Consider the following 7,478-nt stretch of genomic DNA (forward strand, 5'->3'; position numbering starts at 1 on the left):
TAAACCTCTGCAAAGAATCAACTGTTGAGTAGTTTTACTGTAATTTCACACAATAGTATACAATAAAACATTAATGTAAACCTCTGCAAAGAATCAACTGTTGAGTAGTTTTATGTCATTTAATATAATAGTATACAATAAAACATTGTTGTTAATAATACAAAAAAAATGATACATTAGTATAAGTAAACTGTCCTGTACTGTAAAGTTTTTATGGCATCAGCTGGGCAAAAAGGTTACTGCTCATTTCTGTAAGTGTAAATAGATTCCTTGTATTCTGAGGCCAATTTATTAAAGGTCTTTTACGCTTGAGCAAATGAGGGCTATTTTGTTTCATTTGACATTTAGGCCTACCTCTCTCACATATCCGAGCACAGAGGCTATATTGTCTTGATCAACTGGACAATATTTAATCTCTTATTATACAATACCCTACATAAAGACATCTATGAAAATCACACCATACCATAGTAGGAAAAATTAAATGGTCTAGTCGCAGGTGCCCCAGAACTCTTTGCTTTCCTAAATCCCTCAAAATCCAAATGTCTTTTATCATGTTGAACAGAACAAAGAAATGTATACAGGTTTGGAACAACTTGGGGTGAATAAAACGTGACAGAGTTTTTATATTTGGGTGGCCTATCCCTTTAATGTTGAAGTTATACTAAAATTCGGAAAGCATCTTAAAATGCAGAAGTTGAATTTCTGATAAACATCAAGACCTTTATTTTCCGTCTCATTTTTTGTCATGTAATATTCTCTCTATATATATTCTGTCAGTTAATTATACTGTCACATTTGTTGTCAATTTTAAAACATTTACATCTTAAATGTAAAACAAGTTTCACTGATGCCTTCATTAAACTTCATTTATTAAAATCAAAGTGGCGCAAAAGTTACAGCTTACACCGACAATTTCAGTGGACTTTTATGCCCGTTTTGAATTAAAATCCTGATAAAGAAATTTGAGATCTGAAATTCAGAAAAAAATGTAATTTAGCTGAAATTATTATGAAAAGAAACTTGTTTTTCTTTGATATTTATAGAAAGAGACAGAGCGTGCCCTTGCAGTGCTTCCTATTGACCCACAGTCGGCACTGTACAGCTACTTAAAAAAAATATCAACGTGCACCTGCCAGAACAAAATGTGAGTGAGTCTTTGCAGGCCATGACTGGCCATAGCCAATGTAAAAAACATTTAATGGTTAATGGTTTGTTTTAGATATTTATTTCACAGTATTTGGTTTATCAGCACTGAAGGAGTTATTTGCTGGAAGCATTTTACATAATCCACCATGCTTCACCTTCTACTAAAGTTCATTTTAATGTGTTCGGCTTCCCAAAGATGAAGAGGGTCAGTTTCCTCAATTCAATAATGGTTTAATCAACAGGTCTGACTCTGATACTTTGTGACATTGCTTCCTAATCTACTTAAGACATCTTTAATTATGTCATTAGATATAGGTCAATTGGACACGCTCTCAATCATTCCAATACCCTGCTCATCCTGCTAATAGATACATCGGTCCCTTGAAGAAATCCTCTACAGCTTAAAATCTTTAAATCCAGATCTGGGTTAGTATTCAGCAAGCATCCTTGAGAAGTTATCTTGACAAGTTTGATTCTTTTGTGCCAGGCTGAATACTTTGTGCCAGAGGGAAACTTCTGGACATCAGATCAGTACTGTAAGATATGAAAACAGGCCCAAAAAGTAAATTTATAAAATCTGACATGTTTAAAATGACAACATGGGAAGCTCAGATGCGATGTGACGTGTGGCCAAGTTTGGTGTTTCATACTCAGAATTTTTGCTCTGAGATCTCAAAACTAGATAACACCTAAAATAACTAAATCCACCAAAGGTGGCCGAGCTTTCTACGTAGCACCTAAACTCTGGAATAGCCTTCCCGACACTATTCAAGGGTCAGACACACTCAATTGAAATCTAGATTAAAGACACATCTTTTCAGCCAAGCATTCACTTAATGCATAATATGCTTAATTAACCACCGGGAGACTGCTGACATTAGATATTATTTACTAGAATAATTGCACTTTTTATAAAAACACCATGTACTGTGCAGTGTTTTCACTTTTTTGTGTTTTTCTGTGTTTCTTATTTTCTCCTGTAAAGCTGCTTTGGAACAAAGCACATTGTGAAAAGCTCTGTATCAATAAAATTGAATTGACTGACTGCTCTTTATTAATTGCTTGATACATGCCTTAAGTTTCAGGTATACAAACACCAAACCCTGGCAACATATGGACAATGATGAATAACTAAAAGCATCACTGCCACCTGTACTTATTTAGCTTATGACGGCTATTGACATACTGTATCACAGCTAGCGTGTCTGCTCATTTTCAGTTCTGTTGTGTTGTTTACATTTGGTCAATTGCCACCTTCTTGCTGGGCAGATCGAAATATCGTTGAATATGTATAAATGGCAGGTACAGGCAGTAGAGATTGCTTCCATGTAACGGTTAACTGTGACTCTTGGTTTAAATTCAATTGTAGAAGACTCTCAAGCTTCAGGATTTGGATTAAAACATGCTTGTCAAAAACTATTAGGAGAGAAATTTTATTCCATAAGATGATGGTGCCTTGAGGTGGTGCTCAGCTAGAAATAGCTATAAGTTAATCATTTTACATATTTATGTCAGATCCATTTTGGTTTGCTATAATGTTGGAAGATGAATCATGTTTGTCTGATGCTCAACTAATGTTAACAAACGCAACATTGTAAAGTCTTACAAATAGTATTTCTATTGCAATTCCATCAGTAATGCATTTTATGACAGATCTTTATCGAGTTTAAAATGCACTTTAAAATTGCGTTCATAATAATGAGATGAGACACTTTGTTATGACTTAAATAATAATAATGAGATGGGTCCATAGTTTAAGGTGTCGTTAACCGAGACAAAACAGACAATACAGACAGTAATAGACAGAACGGATGCTTGGAAGAAGAAAGAAACATGTAATTGGTTTTAGAATAAGACTTTTATTCTATAAATAAGGAATTGAATAAAAATGTATTTTCGATACATTTTTTTAGCTAGATTGTTTAATAATAACTACAACTTTACATTATCGTATAGATCTTGACCTGACTATCAAGACAAGATTTTTGGCCTCATGTAAGTAATGTTACACTCATGTTACTTACGAATTTTGCATGTTTAATATTATGTTTAAGATAATATAGAACATATGATAATATAAACGCTACAGTTATAATCAAACACACATAACAAGCATGTAAAACTATTAAAAAACAACTTGTTAATATGTATTGTCATTTTAGGAAACACCAACCAGACTGACCGATAGTTTGCAGTTGAAAAACAGAGTTATGACACTCTCATATTCCTTATATTCAGATTCCTTTGTAAGTCAAAGGGATCAAGGTTGAGTCCAACTGCTTGTAATTTCAGCAAATAATTGCGTGTTTTATGCGATGTAAGCATTGCACAGGAACACCCTCTGATGTCACGTTTCCCACTGGGGATATTTTGATACCCGAGTTCCAGAGATGGGTGGGCCTTACACAATCAACATGGCGGATGGTAGAAGGATTTCTTCTGTGACAGATATCATTTATTTATTTTTCCGCCATTGCCTTGTCTAGTACATATTTACATATATGAATAACCATTTGAAGCATTCTGTATGTTTTATACACTGCATGTATAGCATGTATTTCACCAATATTTGAGAATTTTCTAGTAAAACTATACAGTAGGACGTACAGTTGAAATCTATTACCATGTAACATTTTCCCAAGACATACGCAAGCATGAATCTGGCGTCCAACATTCTTTCTGAACACAACCAACTCAGAATCATGACACCAGAAGTGGGAATTATCCAAGCACGTGAGGGGCGGTTTCGGCCCGGTTTCGGCAGCATAAGTCCCGGTTTCTTTGATCTCCTATTCTCCTCAGCCATTTTGCAAAAACTGCACTGGAGCCCCTTCATTTCAGTGTCTCCCAAACTCATTTGCTATAAAAATGGTGAAATAACTTAATCTTTATACATTTTAACAGGTTTGCAGACATTATCTTATATTTATAGGCTTGTATTCATAGATCTTATATTCATATTGCTCCCCAGACAAAATGCTGCTATAAATGAAGTCAACGTAGTAGTTTACACAATGTGCTAATTTGTTTAGCAAAATGTATTCAAATGTATAGTTTCTGTTGTCTGTCCCACTATAAACCATTCAAATAGGTTGACAAGACGGATTTGTTTGGAACTGTTGAACATGAACCATGTGAACCCACGGAGACAACTTCAAGTGTCGCAACTCTGTTTTTCAACGGCTCTGATAAGGCAGTGCTACTGAATCATGCTAGACCAATGAATAAACTTTAATGGGGTATATGTGCTTCCGCTAAAGTCTCTGCCAGCTCTGTTACATCCGGCGCCATAGGGAACAATAGCGTTTCGCTTTAGGATGCACACAGGATTACGATCAACAACGTGAGTCAAATTGTTTTTGCCATACGTCAAGAACAACCAAAAAGGAGAAGCACTTCAAGCTATCCGTTTAAAGGTACATCAACAAATATGAAAAAAAGCAAAGTGTACTTTTGCACGGCATGATCACAGAGGCACTTAAAAAAATGCTCACCCGTAGTGCTGTCGGTTCGCCGACATTTGAACTTTTTCTCACTAAACAAAAAGCTGTCTAAGGAAAAATCCCCTTAGTGAGAGCGGAAGTGATTTTAGTGGAAGTACCCGTGTGCATATACCCTATTGAAAAATGTAATGACTGGCATATAACTAAACAAATCAAATGATCGAAAGAAAGCGGGGCCAACTAAAGGGCGGGTCTCATGGGCTGGAGTCCAAGTGAAGTTCTCTTTGTTTACATTTTCCATTACATTTAGGTGAAACTATTAAAGTGTTGCCTCCCTTTTATTGAGCAGAAGGCTTTACCATGAACCATGACTTGCTAGTTGCCTGTCAGTTGCTATAATATTCACCTTAAAGTGCTTTAGGCACAAAGCCCTGTCCTCCTTAGATAACCTTGTGGTAACCTTTTCTCATTACCAGCAGTCTTAAATGTCAAGTCAAGTTTATTTATATAGCACTTTTTACAATTTTCATTGTTACAAAGCAGCCGTACAAGAAAACATATTGACTATAAGCAAAACATATTAGGTTATACAAAATATATAAGTCAAAACAAAAAAGGTGAAAACACAGTAGACAGACACACAGATTCAGACACACAAAACACTCCACACAACACAACACGCACCAACACACACAGACACACATACAAACGCGTACACAGACAAATGTGCCTCAAGAATTTAAGAATAATCCTTTGCACAACCTTTATGGACGGTAACCGAAAAGCTCGGATCAAATAAAACACTAAACAGCTCGATGGAAAATCTGTGTATGGTATAATGGACTGAAATGGAATCAGATTGTGCAGTGCTTGTACATCACAATCTAAGCAGGTAAAGTGCAGCTAAATGGCTCTTTCATCCAGAAAACGATATAAAAATTTGACCCTTGCTGGAAACGGCATTTCTGATGAGACGTTCCATTAGGTTATATTTGCTGGTCTTCACTCAAGCACTCACTGCGACTGTGGGCCTAACACAGGTTTTTTGTTCATATTGATAGCATCTGATGTGAAGCCACGGTGCAGCATCTTGAACAGAATAAATCATATTAACAAATTGTTTGGAGGGGGAAAGTATGGTGCAACATTGTAGAGATAGTAGTAGAGAGCTGCCTTCCATACTGCAAAGAGTTTGGTGAACAGATGGGTTGTGGGAATGAAATAAATCAAGGAACTGATGAGAAGGTTGACAGATCTGTCAAAGTCATTTTGCTGGAGGACTGGGCAACATGTTACATAATATATTTGAAAATATATTGGGGATCCAAGTGTCAGAGCTCATTCAAATGTGCTGTAAAGCATGAAAAGAAAATATTGTAAATAAAATGCCACTTGATTTCCGTGATCTACATTGTGCACATGCCCTCTTATAACTGTGTGATGGGTTGTAAATGGCTGGTTTTGTATCAATCTTGTTCTTTAATATTGGAAAAGAGGATGAAAACACTGAATCATGTTTACTGAATAATGCATGAAGCTGATTTGTCCCCTTCAGCATTGTAAGGATGATGTTTTTTCTCTGAGACACATCAAAGGTGTGGCACAGCTCAATTGACGTGATAAATGATCAATGTTTCGCTTCCTCTGCAAAAGTGCCTTTTTGTCACATCACACTATTGTTCCATTCTTAATATTTATAGACTTACTTGAAGAAACACCAATGACCATGAGATTCGGACTACAGCAAGAATCGAATAGGTTTCATACTTTGATACTAACCAGTTAACCAGTCCCGCCAACTTGTGATGGTGCAGGTTAACTGTATTTCCTATAAACCAGGGGTATCCAAATTTTTTGTAAGCGAGGGCTACCAAAATATCTAAAATCCTCTAGAGGGCTTCTTGTTGATAACATACTTTCAAACTTGTGATGCCTTATTTTTACGCTCACTGAACCAAATTCAGTTTTCTTTCAGATATTTTTGCACTTGAATATATTAAAGCTTATAACACTTGCTAATAATAAACTTGTATGACGGTCCAGCACTTGGCTGATCGGTATAGTCACAGATTTGTCAACTGTCTTGAGCATTATTTGTGAGCCCTGTGTCTAGCGGGCACCAGGTGCCCAAGGGCACCATGTTGGAGACCACTGCTATAAACAGTTTGACTTGAGTTTTGCTTGATTAAATGAAGAGAATAACTTGCAGTGGCGGTTCACCCCAAAATAAAAATAGGTTCATTGACTCATCTGTATGACTTTCTCCAGACCACAAACAAAGTTAAGTTTTGTTAACCAAACTTACCGCAAAAAGTATATTTTGTGTTCCATTGAAGAAAGTCCCATGAGTGTGATTGAATTATGACAGATTTAATATCTATTTTGTATTCTAAGGTTTGACATTAGAAGGTTATCAGGGTGAATAAATGTTGACAGATTTTTTTCATTTTTTGACTTTAAAGTGACCAACTGAATAGCTTTGTCATGTTTGATTGCGTGCACTGCAGATTTAAGACTTGGCAAGGCCATGAGATTTGTTTATTTACATTTAGTCATATTTGCTTATGACTTGCTTAGTTTCTTACGTCTGACTCGATAGCTTTGTTCACACTGCACTCTTGTGCAATTTTGTAAGTAAAGATATACTGACGAGAACTAACACTGCAGTTTACCCAGTGATGAAATCCATTTGTTCATCCGGTTTGTACATCAAGATGCCTTAAAAGCACTTGAAGCCATGAAGCTTTCTCATTCAACAACTGTAAGTAGCTGTGTGGAAAAAGTGCATGAACTCATATGGAGTATATTTTAGCACACATTTCAGGATAGTATTTCGTACTTTGTATGGCATAACACCCACACCCCGTCTCGAATGATGAAAAAGCT

Source organism: Barbatula barbatula (genome assembly GCF_947034865.1).
Source record: "Barbatula barbatula genome assembly, chromosome: 7".
Taxonomy (NCBI): Eukaryota; Metazoa; Chordata; class Actinopteri; order Cypriniformes; family Nemacheilidae; genus Barbatula; species Barbatula barbatula.